Below are 25,693 nucleotides of genomic sequence, written 5' to 3'. Positions count from 1 at the left end.
TTGGGAGTACTTTAAATTCATAAAGTTTAATTTAAATTCATTGTATTAAAAGAAAAGAACTTTTGGATTATTTTGGATCGTTTTCAAAGCTGAATATGTTTTGAAGAAGAACAATATGTTTTTTGAGACAATTGAATTTAAATTTGAGCATTGTTTCGACAAATATCGATCAAAACATTGGTTGAATGATCTGTCATTTACCGATCGAAACCAATTTCTACCTGTCATTGAACAAACCTCTTGCTAATTTTGAAGATTTGACCGATTTGACATTTCACTGCGGAGTATTTTTTTCACTGTGGTGAGTTCACGTTCACGTTCGAGTTCGAGTTCACAAGAACTGTAAACCGGGCTTTACAGACTGAATAGACGCACGGTTTATTTTATTTAAAAAAATTAAACAAAAAAAATATTTAAACTAAAGTAGGAAGCAAAGGAACATAAGATGTGATCAATAGGACGCAGTAGTAGAGATTGCTCCGATCCAACGGCTACCCTTAATAACCTGTGAGAACTACGATTAACATTAAAAGGACGAAAAATTTCTTGTGGAAATTTTTCTATCTCAGGCAGGGGGATAATTGTTACCAAACGTTTCACGATGGTCACAATAAAAAATGGTTCTTAGATTAGTCTAACCTGGAAAGATAAAATAAACTTGTATAGGGACGGAATTAAATTTTGTTTGCATTTTTGGTTCTCTTTAAATATTGTTTGTAGATGTAAAATTTTTTGATTCAAATATTTTGTCAATTTTTGTTTAACATAATCATAAGAAACAACACTAACACATTAAAATTTCCAACCCTTTAAATAATCCACGACAATTTGCGAACAATTTTTGTGAAGGCTCTGCATGAAGTCGAGACATACTAACATGATTTGTAACGGAAAAACCGCAACGGAAAAGAGGCAAAACGACCCACTAAACTGTTATACCGTATAAAAGTATGCCGACTACATCGAGAGACATTGGACAGGTCTTACTTTGAGATGACGAGGAAAGCGGACCGGATATGTACGGGATCAGGGAGAGATGAGATAGTAGGAGAGAGAGATTGGAAAAGGAGAAGGATTGTGGGGGATCTGGGCAGCCTCTTGGAAGCGACTGGGCCACTTTTGTTCGGGACTAGAAGAGACGCAACACCTATAATGTCTCTGGTGAATTCGCGAAACCGCGTGTAAAAAGTTTTCTCAACATCAAATAGTGAAAACGTAGAATTTAGACCCCGATACAAATGGTCTTTCACCAATAGTCCGTAAAAGTGAAATTATATAAAGAATCGCGTCGGAATAGTTGCTCCGTGAAGAAGTGTACCACCTTAAGTCAATACAAGGTGACTTCGAGGGATTTGCCGCATGTTACAATTTATGACGGCCAACATCCTACATATCTCGCGTGACACTGCAACATCCATACGTTGGACGCTAGTGCGATTATCAATCCGCATCCAACATCAGGCGCAACATAAACGACGGCGCTCTACATCGACGTCGGCGCCCCGATTGTACCACACCGGAAGCAGCGGACCTGGATTTTGGTATTCGTCCGAATCAACGTAAGTCGAATCAATTCCTCTCTCTCTCCCAACCTTCCCCAATGGCTGTTAATCAATGGGCCCCAACGAGAAACCGATCGGTAGCACGTGATATGTTACAATAAAGAAAGGTAGCATGATTAAACCCAATTCTTATTATTTCTATGCTCAGATGAACCAAATACTATTTCCCTAGAAGAACTTATTTTGTTGAATCCACCTTGAATTTACAGAGTTGTTCGATTAGTCCTCCCGTGGTCGGATGCCGACCTTGAGATACAAAAATCGTTGAGCTAACGGGTAGTAGGGATTCGTCCCTACTTTCAAACTAGGGTGTATAACTCGACATCGAGTGAGTGAAATCTTTTTTAAATGATTCAAAGCAATAAATCAAAGACTATTTCGCCGAAAGAAGCATTGAAAAGTAACCAAATTCGTGGTATTTCACATATTGGGACTGTTATGCGGGTATATTCCGTATGGGACAGTCACAAATTGATATTTTTTTTCGAAATTACTAGAACAAAATCTCTTTTTTATTGTTTTATATTGAAGCCCTATGTTCAAAATGACGAACTGTCGGGTTAGATGAAAAATGACGAAAATTCATATGGGACTGTTATGCGAGTAGGGGCAGTAAAAATCTCTCAATATCTCAAATAATACAAAAATTATAGAACAAACAATAAACATTTATTTTACCTAATCGAAAAAGTATTAAAATTTTCTTTTCGTTTATTTTTTTCAAATTTTAGAACGCTGGCTGGATTAACTAATTCGTCGAGCCCTAATGAAAAGCTTCTTATCTATTATATAAAATTCTCTTGTAACGGTGTTTGTAGTACTACTCCTCCGAAATTACCCAAAAGATACAAGTGAAATTATTTTTAGAATATTCTGTGGGCATGCGAATCGGTTTATATTGAATAAAAACAACAAAAAGTCGCTTTAATTGTCCGTAATCATTAAATTTGTAATAAATTGAATCAAATTAAAGTCATGGCCTTCAATTTTTTCGAGATTTTCTTTACTTTGGGCGCCGGGCGGGCGGTTTGTTTTTCGTCTCTATGGTCAAGGCGTCGCAAGCAAACGTCGTAGGAGGTTAGTAACTATGGCATAGCATACTGTTTAGTGGGAATATTTGGGCGCGCATTTCTCAACCAAGCATAATTTCGATGCATGTGGTGACCACATGAAGCCTAGATGTGTTTTTTCTTCTTGATTCTTAGATCATAATTTGTACAGCACATAGTAATGGATGACGCCTAGATGTGAACCAAATAGAAATTTTGCCGATCAAATCAAAACCATTTAAAGATAAAAAAAAAAAAACATTTTCGTGTTCGTGTTAATAAGAGAAGGCATTTTTGTCTGAAAAATATGAATTTAGTATGTACTCATGCAAATGAAATAATAAAATGACTCTTTGCGGACGTTTGAGAAAAGAAAGTTTTTTGAACATTTACAAATGTACTTAACTGAATCGCCATTAAATTTTTAGAACAACAACAAAATCCGATGAAAATGAACCACTTTATCATAACAAAAAGTGAAGATATGCATTTTTTGGAAGAATTTAGAATTAATAAGTTAAGAAGGTACACCAGACAAAATGCAAAAGTTCAACATTTACTTAAAATGTATCAATTATTTCTTCATTCATAAATGGTTGGGCCCAACTCACCTTTTTTTCTAAATTATTCCCCGAAAACTGTTTACAGGTTCCCTGTTTGTTTACACACAATTCAATTACGTACGTAACATGAAAGTGTGTGTTTTGTTTTGCATCTTTTAGCTATTTTGGCTTCTATGAAAAGACATTAGATTCGCTTTTTTGGTAAAAAGTTTTTTTTTTGTGATTGATATTCCCGAATCATTTTTTTATAATGACCTGAAAGAAAGTGTTGAAAATAATATTAACTTCTGTCATTTCACACGGTGGCACAAGTACCAACGCTCCTTTTAGCCATGAAACATCTGAATCTGAAGCGGGTATTCAAAATTATTGAATGTCGTTGTTAATCAAGGTCTTTTAGTTTAAGCGTGCTCAGTTAAATTGCAGTACCAAGCAACTGTAGATTTATCAGTGAACGTTGTTAAAAAAGGTAAACAGGAACAAGTATTGAGTTCATTTTAAAGTCTTTATACTGACGCAACTGAAAAATCTATTTTTTTTACTTGCACCAATAAATGAGACAAATGTATACTAAGATATTTCTTTTTGAAAGAATATGAAAGTCGAACTGTGACGATATCCGTTTGCACTTGCCCGGTGTTTTTTTTATTACAATTTACAATTAAAAAAGAAACTTGATTTTTAAATAAGGTTTCGAGGTATGTTTATATGAAAATTTCCAGAGAATAGAATGAACATTTGAAATCATCGTAGCCTTAACAGATTACTTCTTTTCAATCAATTTAATTTTTTGAAATCTGCTTTTCAATCAAATGTTATTGAATCTTGAAAATATCACCAAAACTGTTCAGGAAATTATGAAATCGGAACACCTCAATGCTTCAGTTAGAAATTTCAAAAACAATGGGCTTAATTGGACACATTGTCCTTCAGGATCAAAAAGAAAAAAAATGCTGTGATTCGGTTGAATAACAAAAAATCTAAACATATTTCTAAACCTTTTGTTTCCTTGGGTTGAAGTTCAAAGGAATTTAATTTGAATTTTTTGCTGGAATAATAAAAAAAAATGGTGAACCTTTTTTTCGGACATAATTTTGGTGGAAATATTGATATCAACTCAAACTGCTTCGGAGGTTGAAAATGGTGAACAAACAGCTGCTTGAAAATATTTAGTAAAAAATCTTCTCATATGTTTTTTTTTATTTCTTCAGTTCTGAAAAATATACCATCCAAAGCTAAAAGGGTGCTGAAAGTGCTGCGTTAGGCAGATAATTGAGCAAGTACTCCCAAAATTGTCCCGATATGCAAAATTCTTATTCCATTCCAGCGAAGGAGAGTAATCAACTAAATGGTTTTCAATAAATGAAACATAGATATTATCAACATATAGTTATATTTGGAACAAGTTACAAACAGTGGATTTAGCACGAGGCTTGCCAAGTTCGACAGTTACGTTGAGTGCTGAAAAAAGCGAATTTACAACGGAAAGCTTAGCTGATATCATTCAGCAATATTCAAAAAACCGGAATCAAAGAAAAGTAAATAAAAAAGTATTCATGTAAGATGCATAAAAGAGTTATTTAAGGTAATTGTTTGATAATTTAAGTAAAGACCCGTAGAATCGAGTTAAAATGCAAAGGTTTGATTCCGATATAATTCAGCGGAACAATTCGAGTAAACCGAAAGTAGGTAAAAAAAGCAAGGACATGTTCACGAAAGCGAGTTATTAATACTCAACATTTGATACGTTTTGAAAGTTAAACAGCGAAGAAAATATGGACAATGGGCGCCAAGTTTAAAATGGTAAGACGAAGTTTACCGGGTCTGCTAGTTTATTTATAAAATCGAGAATAATGTGACATCTATTATTTATACTTGATATGTGTTCGGGCGGTGAACAAATTGCGGGTGGACTGTATTAGGTTGGATTAGCGTGGACGTCGGATGATCGGGTCGGAAAATTCTTCAGGCGGATGCGGGTCGGATTGAATTTAGTATTCCTTCTATCGGGGAGGACGGTTCCACTTTGGAATAAATAAACTTGTAATCAAACTTTAATAACTTCTAACTTTATTGCTAAGAGAACCACGAGATTTAGATGTTGGTCGTTACAAATTTTCTCTTAACTGACCGTTATTTTTCACTCGGGTTGCCAGTATTTTTCAACGGTCATTTTTTGTCGACTACTTCCGTGCTGGCAGATTGACAGAAACGGAACATATTCCGGCCGGGGGTGGTGACTTGTTGTCCTCTATTGGTAGGAGCGATATCTTGGTGATAGCACGACGATATGTTGAACCTGCGCTGAAGACATCTACGGCGCGAACCAAATTATCATCACCAGGGAACACTGCTGTGATGCGGCCAAGTTTCCATTCGAGGGGGGGTCGGTTGTTGTCATGGAGGATAACGATCATGCCAGGTTTGATGTTATCTTGCACGGATGTGTTTTTCTTTCGCACCTGAAGAGATGACAAATAGTCCCTGGACCAAGCTCTCCAAAAGTGCTCACGCATAAGTTGAATATGTTGCCATCTGTTTAATCGTCCTATTTTTTCATCACAATAGGTAGGGCCTGATGGTGCTGTCAATGGACGACCGATAAGAAAATGGGCTGGCGAAATTACCTCCGGATCAGCAGGATCGTTGGAAACCGCATACAAGGGCCTGGAGTTGAGGATGGCTTCGATCTTACACAACAGAGTGGCCATTTCTTCGAAGGACAACAAAGTGGTACCGATGACTCGCTTCAAGTGATATTTGGTGCTCTTTACAGCGGCCTCCCAAAGGCCACCAAACTCGGGAGCATTTGGCGGGATGAAATGCCAACCGATTTCTTTCGACTGGCAAAACCTATCGATTTTGTTGGCTTGCTGCTGATCTTGGAACTGCTGGTACAATTGATGGAGTTCGTTGCTGGCACCTTTGAAGTTGGTTGCATTATCGGAATGCAATTCGGCAACCATTCCTCGGCGGCTGATGAACCTCTCCAGGGCAGCGATGAATGCATCGGTCGTCAAATCTGACACCAATTCCAGATGGATTGCTTTTGTGGCCATGCACACGAACACCGAGACGTAGGCTTTGACCACCTTTGGACGATAGGTACCTTGCTTTACTTGGATCGGACCAGCATAATCGACACCGGTGATGTTGAATGGCGAGGAAAACACCACACGCTGCTTTGGCAATTCACCCATCAGTTGCTGGACGTTGGTTGGATTCACACGGAAACACTTGATGCATTGCCGTGTTACATTGCGAACGGTGGAACGGGCGTTGAGTAACCAAAATCGTTGTCGAAGCGCTGAAATGAGCCCACTCGGACCCACATGGAGAAGCTCAAGATGCAAAGCTCGGACCAGTAGCTTTGTGACCGGATTGTTGTTTGGTAGGATGAGCTGATGCTTTGATTCGTCGGGCAAGTTGGAATGTCTCAGTCGACCACCAACTCGAAGAAGACCGTCGGACAGGATGGGATTGAGAGCTGCTAATCGTTTGCACGGGTCACCTTTTTGGACTCGTTTGATTTCGTCGTCAAATTCCAAACGTTGAATGACACGAACGATGACCAACATGGAATTTCGAAGCTCTTCGATAGTCAAATGCGGATGCAACACACGTTCCTCCTTTGGCTTGCGGCGGTTGTTAAGATACCTCAACACCCAGGCGATAATTCGTTGCAGCCTTCGGAAACAGCTCACATCGGTGAAAACGTCCAACGGTTTTTGATTGGTTGCCAGAGTAGTCACCAAGTTGACTTTTAACTCCGGCAATTCATCATCGGGGATGTCTTCTGGGCGCTCTTCGATGAAAGTTGCTTCGGTCAGGAATTGTGGGCCTTCCCACCACGTCGTATTTTGGCTCAGCGGGAACGGCATTTGGCCTCTCGACACAATATCGGCTGGATTGAATTGCGATGGAACGTAATGCCACTGTTCTTGTTGGGTGTGAAGATTGATTTCAGCAATTCGATTGCGCACAAAGATCTCAAGTCGGTCCGGATGTTTTTGATCCAAGCCAAAACGATTTGACTGTCGGACCAAAGCAATACTTGACGGAAAGTGATGTTGATTATCGAAGCAATCTTTGTCACCAGTTTGACCAAGAGCACTGCGGCACACAATTCTTTCCTTGGGATGGACAATTTGTGGAAGGGGGCGACTTTTGATTTGCTACTCAGCAAGCGAACCTTACAGGAACCATCGGGAAAAATGCTTCGTATGTAGACACATGCACCATATGCTACCATAGAAGCGTCGGCGAAACCATGCAGCTCGTAAGCCACAGCGTCGTTGAATGTCACTTGGCGGGGGATTGAAATTTCGTTGAGGTGAGAAAGTGACTCTCGGAGGTCGTTCCAATGCTTGAGGCTGTCGTTGTCGAGATGATCGTCCCAATCCAACTTCTTTCGCCAAAGTTGTTGAACCAGGAGTTTGGCGATGACGATGGTTGGCGATATCAATCCCAATGGATCGAACAATTTGGCGATTTCGGAACACACAATTCGTTTCGTGGTGGGCTGCTTTTCGTTAACCGTCGGGGAAGTACATCGGGCAATTAAAAGCTGATCAGTACTAGGCACCCACAGAACGCCTAGGACCTTAATCGCTTCGCTGATGTCGAATTCGTCGTATCGTTTGGTGGTTTCTTGCTCATTCACCGGGATGTGCTCGAGCAATTGTGTTGAGTTGGAGCACCATTTGTGGACAGGAAAACCACCCTTCAGCAGAATGGCCTTCAGCTGTCGTTGAATTTCAATGACGTCGTCGATGTTGTCGGAACCAGACATGATGTCGTCAACATAACAATCATGTCTCAGAATGTTAGCAGCTTTGGGAAACTTGTCTCCCTCGTCGTCGGCGAGTTGTATCAAGCACCTGGTTGCTTGAAACGGAGCTGATGCGGTCCCATAGGTGACGGTTGTCAACTCTAGAACCTGCAGGGGGTGTTTCGGGTTTTCTCTCCAGAAAATGCGTTGATAACCAGTGTCGTCGGGATGCACTCGTACTTGTCGGTACATTTTGGCGATGTCAGCAGTAAAAACGTAACGATGTTTGCGGAACCTTAGCATAATGCTAAACAAGTCGTTTTGAACCACTGGGCCGACGGTGAGGACGTTGTTGAGGGAAAGACCAGACGGGGATGATTTTGCGCTTCCATCGAACACCACTCTGCACTTTGTGGTGGTGCTGCTGGGGCGAAGTCAAGCGTGATGTGGAAGATAATATTTCCCAAGCTGGGGCGGGTCGTCGGCTTCGTTGATTGTTTGGCAGTGACCAAGTAGTTGATATTCACGAATGAATTCAACATACTGGGACCACAGTTCGGGATTTCGTTGCAAGCGATTTTCCAGCATGAAAAACCTTTTCAATGCTAGGTTTCGGCAGCTGTCCAGCTTGTCGGCATTTGGTTTCAACGGCAATCGAACGGTGTGCCGTGGGCGTGATTGAGTGCTCATTTATATCACTTTGATATAAATGGGTATACCTTGACGTATAGCAACATTAAATATAGAATAGTGAGAGTATCACAGTTCAGTGTTGCTATAGGCATCAACGGATCACTTCCGACCATAAGTGAAACGGAACCCCTAGATGTCGGTCCCACGGCTTTTAACTAAAGCTCAATCACATGGTCAATCTGGTCCGATCAGAAATGATTGTTTGACCTTTTATTGTCATTTTAATGTTCTTTTCTATTTTTCTTAATGTTCTTTTCTATTTTTCAGATCATTCGGAGGTGGAGTTTTTTTTTCTGTCTTCAGATATATTCAAATAGTTGGAAAGTTAGAAAGGAGTAGGTTAACATATTCAAATACCATATTCCTCCCCAATGCTCCAGTGGATGTGTATTTGCGGTTTATGAATTACGATGGCTTATTCTTAAATCTAGCTTTTTTCAATCAGTGGGGGCTAATTGGATGGAAATGATATTTTGTGGTTTAAGGTTTGTGAAACGGATCTGTCACCTGAGTTGTTTTGATAGTATTATAGTTCAAAGCAAACAGTCTTGGCAATTTTTAAATCTCATTCAAAAGTAGGCATTCGACTATGTGAGGCAGGTAGGGTAGGGCAATGCTCAAACGGTAAGATAGGCTCTTATATCCATATTTTGGTGAATTCGCATGATTGTGATGATGTTGCGATAGGAATAAGGTAGCTTACTTCTACTATTAATTTGAGCTAGAATTTTTATTAGTTTGAAATAGGCTTGCTTCAAAAAGCAAACAGGCTCTCACATCCATATTATGGTAAAATAGTATGGTTCTATGAAATGACAGGAACAATGTAGCTTACTTCTACTATTAATTTGATCTCGGTTTATTATGAGTTTAAGCTAGGCTTCTTCTTAGATATTGATAGATAATATGAACTAAAACTCTTTTTTTTCTCTTGTAACGTTCAGTCGTTGGCCGAAGTGGTTCAACAGGAATGAGCGTGTAAGATGAGTGTGTGTGCGAATGAGCTACCATTAAACCTGTGTGGACGGAATGAGTGACTGGAGACTTGCTAGTGACTGGAGAGTATGCTAAAGGAAAAAACGGTCAGTGTAGAATTAACAGCCGAGAAAACCAGTTCTGAAAATAAAAGTGTTCCGAAATATGAAGTCCGGTCTCCCGTTTAATTATTTATGATAAATTCCGTAAAGAGTTGCGTTTACAACTTCAGAAGTGGGATTGCCCTGCTTTCGGAAAACGGTAAATCCCGGCTTCGGTAGGAGAAATGGAGGATTTAAACCTAGCGGCAAAAATCGAAGAACCAGCGCGGAAGGAGAGTTTCCTTCTATTTCGGGTAGTCCAGAAGGAGATTGGCGCCAAGAAAAGCAGCAGGTGGACGCTGAGATATGCTTGTTGCAGAAACGCCGACTCGTGGCTGAGAAATTGCTTGGATTGGAGCCGTTCCAAACATCGCAAATCATTTTACCTTGTTCCATTCGAGGAGCCTAACTTTCGAGATTCTAAGACATCTATTTCGACTTTCTATGGCGGAGCAATAAGACGCTGGAAAATGGGCTTTTGGTTTTGTCGTTTCACTTAAGGCAGAGCTAAACGACGCACTGTGCTTCCGGAGCAGTTTGAGTTGACATGAACTGAAAGATTGCACCAAGTTAGGTTTGGTGGACAAGTTCCGGCGACGCCCAGCCACGGTGGATGGAGAAAATAACGTTCCCGACCGATTCCGAAGTGCAGCATTGTATATAGTTCTTATTTCCGATTTCTACTGTGACGATGTTACTTGCTATCCAATTTCCGTTATTCCGTCTTCCGTCTTCCGTTATTCCGTCTTCCGTTATTCCGCCTTCCGTTATTCCGTCTTCCGTTATTCCGTCTTCCGTTATTTCATATTCCGTTTTTCAATTCTATATTTATTTTGCCAAATGGTTGGTTTAATCGAAGTGAAGCGATGCTGCATCAGTTATGGGTTTTACAGCATGATAACGATTTTTAAAGATTATTTATAAGTCCTCACCTAGTTCCCTTCCTTTGACATTGTGACCTACTAACCCCGAGAAAGCCACGGGAAACTGGCTCCCCTTACTAACATTACATTTGAAAACAAAATTGTTGTTAAAAAGACTTAAGAAAATTTCTGATCGAGTCGATCAGATGCCAGGATGGCCGAGTTGTAACGTTCAGTCGTTGGCCGAAGTGGTTCAACAGGAATGAGCGTGTAAGATGAGTGTGTGTGCGAATGAGCTACCATTAAACCTGTGTGGACGGAATGAGTGACTGGAGACTTGCTAGTGACTGGAGAGTATGCTAAAGGAAAAAACGGTCAGTGTAGAATTAACAGCCGAGAAAACCAGTTCTGAAAATAAAAGTGTTCCGAAATATGAAGTCCGGTCTCCCGTTTAATTATTTATGATAAATTCCGTAAAGAGTTGCGTTTACACTCTTTTCTTTTTTTTTCTGTTTTCTTTTCATGTATCGTGGCATGTACTACCGACAAATCATTTGGTCCAATGATGACGTTGAGCGAACCTTCAAGCCATCCCCTAACATCATGGGACCCAGACGGTTGCCATGGTTGCCAGCCCAAGGATCTGACCATAAATCAACTGCTGAAGATGGTGTCCTGTAACTTGGTGAGATCCTTCCTTTTTATTTTTAATATTTTCAATGCGCCCATAAACCGTAGTATGTAGATGCTTGGGGAGTATGTAGAGGCCAGTCTCGAACCCACCCTTGTCCTTCCTCCAACTGGTATCGGGAGGGGTTGGTTTATTATCTTGAACTGCATTTTATCCATATTCCATGGATATAATGAAGTGCTTGATGGTTTAACCAACGTCTCAAGATCGCTTACTATTCTACGCTGCCTTCTCTAAACTTTAAATTTTCTTCTCCAAACTATTCTAATTTTCATTTCCAGCGTCAGCTCCCCGAGCTATTTAAACGCCATGAAAAAAAAAAAAACGGCAATCGAACGGTGTACCTACCGGAAACATCACGGGTGTGGGTGGCAACAAAATGTTCCTCACATTGCTGCTCTTCGGCTGTCGTTTTCGGAGCGGTTGGAACTTCCTCAAGTTCCCAGAATCTGGTGATGGAATTTTCGATGGATTCCACCGAGGCTAGTTGGGCATATTGGATGGGCTCATAGTTGGATTTCGTTGTCAGGGTACCAGTCACAAGCCAACCAAGGTGTGACTCTCGGAGTTCGGGTAAATAGGGATCCAGTATGAGATGGCCGGTCTTGAGGATGTTGAAAAAGAGCGCTGCTCCAATCAGTAGATCGATTTTGTCGGGCTTGAAGAAGTTTGGATCTGCTAATTGGACACCATGGGGGAAATGCCACTCAGTGATGTCGATGTTGGTTGATGGGATCGGACCAGTCACCTTCGGGATAACTAGACATTCTAGCTCGGTGCGGAAATCACTACAGCGTGATTGGAGGTGAACCTTGACGAGGTGGCGGGCGACAGTTTTAATTTCGTTGATGCCACCAATTGGAACGTCGACCTTTCGTTTTTCGAGACGCAGCGTGCTGGCCAGCTGATCGGTGATGAAATTTACCTGGGACCCACTGTCAAGGAGAACTCGGCAGGTTTGGGGTTGGTTGTGGTTATCCAGGACGTGAACGACAGCGGTGAGCAACAACACTGTTTTGGGAGAAGCAGTGTAATTGCATGGCATGGACGAAACGGTTGGTTGTTGTGCGGCTTGAGAAGGGGCATCGATTTGGGTGGTGGGTATAGCCATCGGTTTCGGTTGTTGTTGTTGTTGTTGATCTTCGTGAAGCCGAGTGTGGTGTCGCTTACCACACTTCTGGCAGTTCTTGGTTGATGGACAATCCTTCGAGCGATGACCCTTGGTTAGGCAATTGTAGCACACTCCGGAAGCTCGAACCTTTTCCATTCTTTCGGCACTGGGTAGAATGGACAGCTTGTTGCATTGGATATTTCGGTGCGGGCCATCACAAAACGCACATGGGATGGACGGTTTGTCGAACGCTGCGGTTGCTGCGTACGACTGCTGATTGGGGACCTTCGGTTGAGCTTGCTTGGTTGTAGATGGTTTCGGAATCGGGATCGGGCAAATGGATTCGCATCGTTCCAACACTTGGCACTGACTCTTGAGGAAAGCAATCGTGGATCTGTATTTCGGCAACTCTCCGGATTTGAGTGTTTGTTCCCAAACCTTCCGTGTTGATGGATCCAAAGCTGACGTCAGCAAGAAAACGACCATCAATTCGGACACTCCAGTCAATTCTTGCTGCAGATAATCGAGACACTCGACATGCTTGGAACACTCGTCGAGAAGATTCCGCAGTTCTTTGTAGGATTCGGATGTCATCTTTTTCAGCGAGAGCAAGCCACGGATGTGGGTCTCGACGATGATGCGATGATTTTCGAATCTCTCGGTGAGGATTCTCCATGCGTGTGCGTAGTTCCCATCGTTGATCGTTTTGGCGTCTAGAACGCCAGCGGCTGCTCCGATGAGTGCTTTGTCCAGGTGGTACAGCTTAATCGCATCGGAATCGCGCGACTGAGCCATCACATCCTGAAACATCGCTTTGAATTTGGGCCAATTGGTGTACTCACCGTCGAATGTCGGGAATGGCGCTTTCAGCGGCTGTTGGTGCACGATGACTTGCGGATGTGGTGGAGGATGTTGATGGTCGATGATTTGGGCTTCGATGCTGGCGGACGTCCAGTCGTACAGCTGCTCGAAGCGGATGTAGTTTTCCTCTTGTGAGGTTAGGTCTTCGGCGGGTAACAGGGCGACTATTTGGCTGTGAAAACTGGAGAATTCACCATATGCTGCTTCCAGTTTTCGGGTGTACACCTTTAGCTGCGGTAAATCCAGAAGCATTCCCTTCACTGCGCTGTGGATTCGGGCAACCTTTTGGTACACTTGATTGCGTTGGCGGAACAGTGAAGAAAGCTGCTTCATCGTTTCGGCGTCGACAGCAGCGGCCGGCTGCTCGAAAGATGCAACGGTACCATCGGATTCGGGAACATTGTTTGAGTTTGATCACGTGGGGATTCGGAACCGTCGCTTTGAAGGTTATGTTCGTTCGGATTCGGAAAACCTAAGAAGTCGTTCGTTTCGTCGGGATCTGTTCTGGCGGAACCTTTCGGGGGCGTTCTGTTGAGCGGCATCTTTCTTCGGTTCAAATCCGGTTCGAAACAGGACCAATGTTCGGGCGGTGAACAAATTGCGGATGGACTGTATTAGGTTGGATTAGCGTGGACGTCGGATGATCGGGTCGGAAAATTCTTCAGGCGGATGCGGGTCGGATTGAATTTAGTATTCCTTCTATCGGGGAGGACGGTTTCACTTTGGAATAAATAAACTTGTAATCAAACTTTAATAACTTCTAACTTTATTGCTAAAAGAACCACGAGATTTAGATGTTGGTCGTATGCAAATTTTCTCTTAACTGACCGTTATTTTTCACTCGGGTTGCCAGTATTTTTCAACGGTCATTTTTTGTCGACTACTTCCGTGCTGGCAGATTGACAGAAACGGAACAATATGGTTTTTATTAACATCTATTCTCAATTTATGTTACGTATAGGGTGGTTGAAGCGAAAAAAAAAAACATTCAAATAATATCTCAAAAAGAAATTATTATCACACCCAATGTTACCCAAACATGTGTGAAAGAAATCATTGTTGGCTAAAATTTTCTCACCGTGAACTAAATCGGTCTGTCGTATATTTTGAAATCCTATTCCAAATTTGCATGAATTTGGAACAAAGGCGTTTAACTGTTGGGAATTTTGAAATCGATAACTGTGCTAAAACAGCAATTTACGGTGTGTTTGGAGCGTTTCTCGATCCGCTCCGAAAAAACCAACTTAATGCAGGACTGGTTGTCCTCCCACACGACAACAGGATTCGGATTTCTTTGACCAAGGTCTTCGAGTAACTTCTTCATCCAGAGCAACTCCTGACACCCGTCTGCCAAGGCTACGAACTCAGCCTCGGTGGACGACAATGCTACGCAGTCTTGCTTACGCGTAAACCAGCTAACTACAGGGCTGGTAGCGAGTCACTTTTTAGTGACTTGGTCACTTTTTTTGGGTCAGTCACTAAAAAGTCACTTTTTTCATCATTTGGTCACTAAAGTCACTATTTTCCGAAAAATGCTCACTTTTATCACCAAAAGTCACTTTTTTCACCGAAAATAAACCAATGAAAGAGTAATTTGAATTGCGCGTGTTAATATTGACGGTAGTAACGGTTAATTACTTGATCAGTTAGTTAGAAATTTTTTTCGCCTCCGGCGGAATTTCGGCATGAATCACCCTTGGCTTGAGACATTTCGATCTACGACATTATTTGACGTTCATGAATTGAAACTAACTTTGATTATAGATTTTATTTTTTAGTTCAATCAACCTTTTGTATTGGAACTCAAAACTTGATATACAAAAATCCTATCTCGTCTTTAGAATGGGTTTTTATTAAGAAGTGTAACTAAGTTTGAGATTGAAACGAACCCTTTTTTTAATCTTTTATGTTATAACAAATGTTATGTTGATATGAAATATTCTTTAAAAAAACAATTTCATACTCAAATTTATTTCTTGTCTTTTGTTCTTCTAAATACTTAAAAAAAGGGTTTAAAAATTTACAAAAGGCACAAAACTTACATTTTTCTTAGGTGCAATGAATTTAAACGATAATTTCAACTAATTTAGGTTCTCCGAATCTAAATATGTATGCAATATTTCTATCAGCTTGTGTTATTGAAATGACTTTTGAAAATAATTAAAAATCTTTAGAGAAGTTTCTGCACTTTTTTTTTTTTACAAAAACTCAAATCAAAATTATTGAATCAATTGATGAGCTTTAAATAGAATCAGGTTTTTTTTACACTTTCTGCTGTGATGTCAAAAATACTTGTAATGACATTTTTCCATAATCAGTTATCTATAAATGATTGATTTTACTAGTAATAAACTCTTTATCACCAAAACTAAATGTTTTCGGCCGAATTTGACAAAATTTCTGGTTTAGGACACTATTTACCAAATCAATAATTTAAAAAAATAAGCACCAAAATGGTTATAGTGAAACATGTTTATTGAAAAAACTCTTCCTGAATGTATTTAAAAACTAATCTTTTTTATTTCCATATTGTTTTTTCAATCTTCAAATAAATTTTTTTGAACAGTTTTTTTTTCAATTTTCTAATCAACTTGCCGAATTTTTTTTTAACAAACTTTTTTAAATTTTTAAGACATATTTTTAAATATTGTTTCCTTGTTTTTAAATTCTGAATTTTCGTGTTCTTCAACCATAAGCCTTTAACTCCCAATTTTTAATAATAAAACATTATTTCAACCTTCTGTTCTTTTAGGACCCAATATTTTAATCAAAAAAGACAAAATACTCAGAGCTTGTAATTTAAAGCCTTAAAACCTGCGATTGAATATTTAAAAACTTTTTGTTAATAGTTTTTATATGAAATCATGTTTTTTGGATCGATCATGATTTTTAAATAAATCTAAAAAGTTTGAAAAATTGTTCTAAGTAGCAACTTTAAAAATAAATTTTAATACGCAATGTTAACTAAATTTGTACTTGATTTGTGCTTTCAATATTAATAACAAAAGTTTTGTACTCATTATTTTTAATTTTTCATCAGTTTTTATCATTCACGTAATTACTCATTTTCTAACATTTCTGTGTCAGTGTAGTGGAACATGAAGTTATTATTTAAGCTTCAAAAAAGAAATTTTGATAACTGGAGAATTTTACTTTATTAAAGGTTTTATGTCTGGCTTATACAACTGGCAATATTAAAATAATAATAAATATATTCTTCTTTTTATCAAATTAAATTAAACCATCAAACATTGAATAAATTCTGTTCAAAATTTATTTCTTATTCAGTAATCGGTAATTCACATTTTAAATCGTGATTAAATTTTTTTGTTCAAATTGAAAAATTACAGCGGAATTTCTCACTAAACTTCCAGTTGAAAATGAGGAAAAGAATTCCAAATTAAGATGAATAAAAATTAACAATTATTATCATTTTCCTTACATCTATTCATGGTAAGTTTTGTACAAGATTGGACATTTATTTTAGAATTCAGATTTTTTTAATTTTAAATTTGCTAAGAAATTCTTTAGAAACTAATTTATTTCTTACTTTCTTGACTTATCGAAAATTTGAAACATTCATTGTAATATGTTTCCAAAATTTTGTTTATCAGTCTTTTGTTTAGTTTGTGTGTTGAACATGAGTGACAAACGGTGTAAGAAAACCTTTTCCTTTTCAATTTTTTATTTGTTGTATTGTTATTATTTTTATCTAAATTGGAATTTCGAAAACCCAGCCCCCCCCCCCCCCCCCCCCTGGACGGGTCCTTCGCACGGGCCTGATTTGGTCACATTTTTTGTAGTTCAAAGTAACTTTTTTCGTTCTACATAGTCACTATTTGGTCACTTTTTTCGGTCCTCAAAGTCACTATTTGGTCACTTTTTTTAAAATTTTGGTCACTAAAGTCCCTACTTTTTCATTGTCAAACCGCTACCAGCCCTGTAACTAGACCTCCTCCGAATTTGATGAGCAACCCAGAATTCGACTTGCGATTGCGGTCCGGGCTCGAAATCGCTTCCTTGTAGAAGAATGGTTCCTTGGTACTATGGACGATCAATCCACCCACATCCTGGAAACGTGTCGGAAGGATACCTTTTGTGGCACGTTTGGATCTTCTTAGCTGCTTCTCACTATCGCCGTTATCATCTACATCACTGATACCTTGTACTGGTTCGCCATCACTGAAGCCATTAAGATCCGATTCTTCGGACAGGGCTGAACGGTACGCTTCTTCATCTTCACTGTTACTTTGGTCATCATTCGGACCAGTATTGCACTCATCGTTTATTTGTTTTTTCATTGACACTTTTTTAATCACTGAATCGTACAACACTTCCTGCTCCATATCTTCGGCGGGTTTCTCCATCGATGGATCAGCTTCGGTTGTCGGTTCTACAAACCGGACGTCGCGGCTAACGGTGATCTTCTTGGTGGTCTTATCGAGAAATCTGTAAGCCTTGTGTTCAAGAGAATACCCCACAAAGGTAAGTTTCTTCGCCGTTGCCCCGAGCTTCTTACACTCATAAAAATCCACACATTAAGGCTATGTGTGAGCCTATATAGATTTTTGCAATTTGCCCCACAAGTGGAGGTTATGTGTCGCACATATACCGAAAAACATAGAATCACTATGTGCGGTGACACATAAAGGGTATATGTGAAACAAATAAATTTTATAAAATTTGGCATTTACAAGCTATATGTAAGGCATATTACTTTAATAAAATTATTTTATGTTATTTTTTCAATTTTCTATTCAAGTTGTTAATGGAAATCGAGAATTATTCAAAACCACGATGGATTTTGTCAGCCAATTTTATTGAACAATTTCGCACAAACATAATACAAAATAATTAAAACGCGACAATATTTTGGATGCCCAGGAACGATACGGTAAGTGAATTCATATCGCACTAACTCGGACGTTGCGAAAATTATTTTCGTCATCCGGTATCGAGCAGCTACCTTCGTAATCACGACGTTGCGGAATTTCCGGGGTAGCACTAAGAACATAAAGTGGTTCGCTTTCGCTGGAAGCTCTGGCTGGGTCAACTTGTTTTCTGCCTGAAAATGAAATTAAGAATTATTCTAAGCATAAAAAATAAAACTTGCGATTACCTGTGATTGAGTTAGCCATCGCCAGGGAAAGGTTGCCGGGGTTTCCAAAATATGCGTCCATTTCCAGCCTTTTTTCTTGGATTGAATCGAAACATTCCGGTACGGTGTTTGTGATCCAAACGAATCCATCAAGTATCCGGTAAACAAACTTTGCGGTGAGACGGATGAATCTTCCCGTTCAGCAACAGTTTTGGCAGGAAACAGTCTGGTTCAATCTCAGGATACTTTGAATCCGAAAAACGTTCTTTTTTGCACCGTTTCTGCGTTTTGAAAATCGCGAAAACGAAACGAAAAATTCGATTTCTCGTCCGCGCCATTTTGTTACAAGCAAAATTACATCGAAAAAGGAGTTCGATGATTTTCGGGTTGCTTTTACACGCTCATTTTGCAGTACCCAACCCAAAATATTTTTCTCACATAAAATTTATGTGTAAAGATAATGATTATTATTTTGTTATAATAAAATCTATGTGTTGAACAATTTTAGAAACGTATGTGTGGAGAAACATACAATTTAAATGTAGATTTTTTGCAGTGTACGTTTCTCCTTTGGCACATACACCCACGCACTGCTGCCGAACACTCTGAGACTTTCTACGTTCGGTTTAGTGCCGTGCCACAACTCGTACGGCGACAATTTCACGGATTTCGTTGTTAGGATATTCTGCAAGTACACAGCAGTGTTCAATGCTTCGGCCCAATAACACTGCGGCAACTTAGCATAGAAAAGTAAACACCGGACCATTTCTACTAAATAGCGGTTTTTGCGCTCCGCAACACCGTTTTGCTGTGGACTGTAGCCGGCCGTAAACTGCACCTGAATTCCCTCTCGCTTATAAAAATCACGAAGCCTGGTACAAGAATATTCGCCCCCTTGATCCGAACGAATAATCTTGGGTTTGCGACCGAAAACATTCTTCGCCATAGCCGTGAACTCCTCGATTTTGGCGGGCACTTCGGATTTATGTTTGAGCAAAAACACCACACAATAACGAGAGCAATCATCAATCATCGTTAGGAAATAACGAAAGCCACTCACTGATGGCACATCGACAGGCCCACACACGTTTGTGTGTATTAAATCCATGGTCGCACTAGTAGTGGATGATGATTGTTTCGGGAAAGGAATTCGCACACTTTTAGCTTTTAAGCAACACTCACACTGCTCGTCCACACCGCAATCAAAGATTTTCATTCCGTTCACCAGCGTTTCCTTTTCCATCCGCCGAATCACAGCCAGATCCCTGTGGCCGAATCGCTTATGCCAGACATGTTGGCAACCCTTGTTGTGATGGCTATTCGTGGCCAATGCCACCACTGTGGGCTGGATCAACTGGTAAAGCCCTTGCTTCAGCTTCGCTACCGCTACCGTCGTCTCACCTCGGCACACGGCACACATACGGCATCCACGATCGTCGAACAACACTTTTGCGCCTTTTTGTGTTAACGCAGGCACTGACAGCAAGTTCATGGCAAGGTCCGGAGTGTAGAGAGCGACACTTATGTTCATTTTTCTTGATTGTCCAGACTCATCACAACATTCAATCACTCCACACCCCTGGCCTTCCACTTTAGCCAATTTCCCATCGGCGAGTTTAACACTACTAACATCACTTTTTGTCAGTTCACTAAAAAAGCTCCGGTCGGAGACTGTATGACGGGTTGCACCAGAGTCTACAACCCACTGCAGCATACTTGAGTTCTCACGCACACTCGTGGCGAACGCAAACGAAACACTTTCGTCTTTCTTTTTGGGTTGTTTCCCTCTTGATTTAAAATCACTTTTCGAACCCCGATTCCTTTGCGGGCACTCAAACTTCTTGTGGTTTGCTTGTCCACATTCAAAACACAAAAGTGGCTTCTTCTTATTGTTTGGACGACCACTACTGACGCCAACTTTAAGCGCACATCCGCTCCCGGAAGCGTTTTCACGTTTTGCTACCTCGTCTAGTAGCTTTCTTTTCACTAGTTCCAGGGTCAAATCTGCATCTGACCGGCTCTCTGATGCCGTTGTCAGTGTATCGTAGGAACTAGGCAGACTTCGAAGAATCATCGCGACTCGTAAATTTTCTGCTAGAACCTCCCCGGCGCTAGACAATCGTTCGAAAAGCTCCTCCATGGCATACAAATGATCCGCCATGTCATCGCCGTCGGCAAAACGCTTTTCACATACCTGCTTCAGCAGAGACACTTTTGAGGTTAGGGTATCTTTCTGATGGTGGTTCCGGAGTGAATCCCACGCCTCTTTTGCCGTCACAGATGATCGAATCAGGCCATGCTGATTATCTTCAATGAGCAGGCCGATCGTAGCTCTAGCCTTTGCATCAAGGGCCTCCCAAGCAGCATCTGATTCCTCCTCGGCTTTCACTCCCGGAACGACACACCTCCAAAGTTCTTCCCGGATCAAGAGAAGTTCCACTTTGAACCGCCAACTCGAATAGTTGAGGTTATTCAACTTTTGAAGGCTAAAGCGATTGCCTTCCATCGCTAACGCGGGAAACGTAGTCGCGTATACGACAAATTATTACGAATCGGTCTCGAAATTACATTTAAAACGTAAAACGTATTAAAATCGCGTTTCCACGTGCAGGCTCATAACCTGTTGGAAGGTTTCTTTATGCAGTGGAAAGGAAACGCGTCTATTCTATCTCAGAATATCTATAAGACTGTCATTTATTCACAACCCCCTGGCAACTTGACAGTTCTGGCGAGTTTCGTGTGCCTGATTGAAATCCGCAGGTGTCGCTTGTGTACCGCTTGTTTACATACTTTTCGAGCCATGCGTATGGAAAGGGCAAATCATCAAATGTGGTGCAAATCATAAAATTCGAATGAATGAAAAAAAATTTCAACCGAAATTATTATTCTCATTGAATATTCTACATATTTATTTATTGTATAGGAACAGTTTTCCATAAACCGAGAAATGTTCTGCTATAATTTGAAAGTTTTGTTATACTAAAATTATCATATGTACCGCAGTTTATAAAAATCATTCGATGATTGTTGTGGTAATGTTTTGTTTTACATTTATTTTGTACGATCGTCATCAATAGTTTTGGTGGAAGGGGTTCTTTTCCCAAAAATCTGCCGTATATCAGTGAATTATTTTGATCAGTCCAAAAGTTTTAAACGTAATAAAGGACATACAGATTTACGTCTGTGTGCCCTTTATTCGACTGAACTTTTGAAAACAGATTCACTTTACGTATAACTGAACTAATTTTCAATTCTGAACGTTTTTTTTATTTGTTGAATCGGTTAAAAGAAAACATATTTCCATATGCGTCCTTCCGACATGTTAAGTCGCTTGATTTTCGATTTGACAGAACCAGAGAACCAGAAAAAACTGGCACACGCGATTTGTATGGGAAACGTCAAGTTGCCAGGGGGTTGTTTATTCATAACTCATACATGTGTAAGTGTATTCGATCATGTAATTAAAACACTGAAGTAAAATACAGTTTGCTTCTCACGTTGTCAGCACGGTTGTGCTAACAAAACATTCCTATGGTATTAATTTGTAAACGATAGTTTTCATAACACCATATCGAAAGGTAATACTCCAGCTTCTGAAAAAACTGAGAGTGTGGGTGAGCTCGGTAACAACCCAGATGAAAATTTAAAAATAGTTTTGTAGCAGGGTCTAAGAGTATGTATTAGATCGTTAGTTGAACGACTCGTAATTTCGATACCGTACAAGAGTTTACTAGTTACAAGACTATTGTTGACTCTAACAAGGTTTCTCTATTATTGACAATCTGTCTTTCGCTGATCATTTTTATCAACTGGACTCGTGATTTTACTTCTGTTTTGATCCGCTGAAAGTGACTTGCAAAAGTTAACTTGCGATCAATTGTGACTCCAAGAATTTTAAATGTTTTTCGATATGGTACTTGTGTATCGCCAACAGAAACAGTTCTTGACCACGGATTATGGCTATGGTTACAGATATATATATGTTTTTTTTAATCAGAGGTCTGTTTATTAAGCCATTTTACTTATATAAGGTTCATTTTGCCGAGTGTATCACTTAACTTATCTATGTTAGTAGAAGGGGGAGCCGTAATAGTCGCGGCGACTCAGCTGTTAGATTATAATTTAATTTAGGAGAGGGAAGGGGAACGTCTAGGGTTCACTATAAAAATTTTCCATCTGGGTACGTGGTGGCTTCCTGTTGCTGAGGTTCCGATAGCTACTCCAGGTGATCGTCTTCCTGGCCAGCCTTCTGGTAGAGTTTGTCGGACCCATCGCATGAGAGGTTACTCTATTAATGAAACGAAGCCAAGATTAATAGGGTACATATACAAGGGGAAAGATTAATAGGGTACATATACAGGGAAGGTAAGAGGACTAAACGACCGAGTCAGACATTTTAATATATTTGTAGATAGGGTACAAATATTCAAGATCAAGTTTTGCCAAGATGTCTCGAATTGGAACACCAGGTAGTTTACGTCGGGCCCTAAGGGTATCCAGTAGCCAAGCCCTCGATCGATCAAACCGTTCAAACGTCCACACAACATGGTCAATGTCGTGGTAGCCATCCCCACAAACACAAACATTGCTTGTAACTAGTTGTATACGAAACAAATGCGCGTCAAGCCGGGAGTGATTTGACATGAGCCGAGAAACCACGCGAATGCAATCGCGACTCATGTTAAAATGCTTAAACCATGCCTTCGTCGGAACCTTAGGGATAATCGTATGGAGCCAACGTTCCATTGTGCCATTGTCCCAGCTAGACTGTTAAGCGTTAATCGCTAAAGTGCGAGGTATTGAAAAGTATTCATTGTAAGTTATTATCCTCTCAAAGATTTCACCTTGTAACGCGCCCACCTTAGCCAATGAGTCCGCCTTCTCATTGCCTTCTATAAGACAATGAGGTAATCCTATACGAATTTTCGATCAAAGCGCTCAATACCCCTGAAATTTCCAGCAAGAAATGGGAAGAGCGCTTCATCAGTTTCATCGATCGAATTGCCTCAACGGAGCTGCGACTATCCGAATAGATGAAATAGTGGTCTGCGGGCAGTGTGCGAATGTGTTCCAAGGTGCAGTAAATAGCGGCTAGCTCAGCAGTGTAAACGGAGCATGGCTCTCGAAGCTTGAACGAAACTTCAAAGCCCTCATGGTTACAATACATGTGCCCATGTATTAACATTCTACTACAGGAGACCAACCTGGCGTATGAATATTATACTGGTTGAGTGTCGATGTCTATCGGAATGAAGGGAATAGTTCTCCCATGTGATCATAATCATTTTTCTTGGTCTATTTCTATTCCCATCATTTCATCTTACGGTAGTTGGAAATAAGTTTGGACATTTTTAAGCACGGCAAGATTTGCATTGCCTTCTCATATCCTGCACGGGTTGTCAGTTATGATGAGAAATGATGCGTTTGCCGTATTTGGATATCCAGCCAATTTCGGTGTTATTCGCCTTATTTCTATTTTTAAATTGCGACCCAGAGATGGGTCTTGACTCAAACATTCAGTCAGCGAAACTTTTTTGTAGAGAAATGAATCCAACTTAGATGAAATTTCAGGGACTAGATAAGAGAAAATCGATGTTGAAAAACATGCGAAAAAAAATAGAAATAAGGCGGTGCGAAACACCGAAATTGGCTGGATATCCAAATACGGCAAACGCATCATTTCTCATCATAACTGACAACCCGTGCAGGATATGAGAAGGCAATGCAAATCTTGCCGTGCTTAAAAATGTCCAAACTTGATTCCAACTACCGTAAGATGAAATGATGGGAATAGAAATAGACCAAGAAAAATGATTATGTTCACATGGGAGAACTATTCCCTTCATTCCGATAGACATCGACACTCAACCAGTATAATATTCATACGCCAGGTTGGTCTCCTGTAGTAGAATGTTGATACATGGGCCCCGGAGAGGCGCAAGATGTGGGTTCAAGTCTCACCGGGAGACAAGGCGAATTTTTTTCGCATGTTTTTCAACATCGATTTTCTCTTATCTAGTCCCTGAAATTTCATCTAAGTTGGATTCATTTCTCTACAAAAAAGTTTCGCTGACTGAATGTTTGAGTCAAGACCCATCTCTGGGTCGCAATTTAAAAATAGAAATAAGGCGGTGCCAAACACCGAAATTGGCTGGATATCCAAATACGGCAAACGCATCATTTCTCATCATAACTGACAACCCGTGCAGGATATGAGAAGGCAATGCAAATCTTGCCGTGCTTAAAAATGTCCAAACTTGATTCCAACTACCGTAAGATGAAATGATGGGAATAGAAATAGACCAAGAAAAATGATTATGATCACATGGGAGAACTATTCCCTTCATTCCGATAGACATCGACACTCAACCAGTATAATATTCATACGCCAGGTTGGTCTCCTGTAGTAGAATGTTAATACATGGGCCCCGGAGAGGCGCAAGATGTGGGTTCAAGTCTCACCGGGAGACAAGGCGAATTTTTTTCGGATGTTTTTCAACATCGATTTTCTCTTATCTAGTTCCTGAAATTTCATCTAAGTTGGATTCATTTCTCTACAAAAAAGTTTCGCTGACTGAATGTTTGAGTCAAGACCCATCTCTGGGTCGCAATTTAAAAATACTTTCGAACTTTTGACAGTTGTGTTTAAAAAAATAACAGTGTGTTATACGCAACGTTGCCACACATTAATCTGTATCCGTCACAGTTAGTGGTATGAATAAGGTTTAGCAATTACTTCGGTAGCTTTAACTTAGCTCGAAATCATTGGGTGGTATGAAAAAAACTTAGTAATTGCTTTTGCTAAACTGAATCGAGCAGTCGAGCAGTCGCTTAAAGCAATTGCTTCGGTTGTTATGAATAAAGTTTTTTTTTGACAGCTGTTTTCTCGGTCAGGAGCTTTTACTTTTAGAACAAGCTAGTTTGGTATGAATAAAGCTCAAATCTGAAGCAATTGCTCGACAAATCTCATAGCAATTGCTTTATTTTCTAAGCATGCTCGGTAGCAGACTTTTCCAATAAAAAATTCTTTAATAACGTCATGAACTTATCAAATTAGCAATATTTCACTTCAAAACAATTCAAAAAGGTATTTTCAACATAGATAAAGAAAATTCGAAGTGATAACCCAACTTTTTTCATATTCCTGTCGTTGTATAAAATCATTCGTCTAAGATGACAATAAACAAATCAATTAGTAAATATTTCAAATTAAAAAAAATCCGGCTATAGTGCAAGAAGTCCCAATTGACTCAAAGTAAGAAATAAATTGTAATAATTTAAAACATTATACAGATCTCTCATTTTTATATAATTTTTTATAATCCTAAGATTAAAAAAAAATCTAAATTAAAATG

The 25,693-nt window shown here is 39.8% G+C and overlaps 1 protein-coding gene across 5 annotated transcripts in view; it reads left to right on the top strand.

The window, feature by feature from the left end:
- LOC129754152 (clathrin heavy chain) overlaps window positions 1-25,693 on the top strand; it is a 101,362-nt gene that overhangs the window by 45,299 nt on the left and 30,370 nt on the right. Inside the window, exon 8 of one of the 5 annotated variants that reach the window (XM_055750038.1) lies at window positions 2,294-2,412. The exons of 3 other annotated variants lie outside the window; for them this stretch is intronic. The gene's annotated coding sequence lies outside the window, so the exon portion shown is untranslated. Of the gene's footprint in view, window positions 1-849; window positions 1,684-2,293; window positions 2,413-25,693 lie in introns of those variants that run through there. One more of the 5 variants, XM_055750037.1, reaches the window with a different exon arrangement.

The sequence above is a fragment of the Uranotaenia lowii genome, chromosome 3 (genome assembly GCF_029784155.1).
Source record: "Uranotaenia lowii strain MFRU-FL chromosome 3, ASM2978415v1, whole genome shotgun sequence".
NCBI classification, from domain to species: domain Eukaryota; kingdom Metazoa; phylum Arthropoda; class Insecta; order Diptera; family Culicidae; genus Uranotaenia; species Uranotaenia lowii.
The sequence above is the reverse complement of the archived record's forward strand: the minus strand, read 5'-3'. Positions and strand labels throughout refer to the sequence as shown.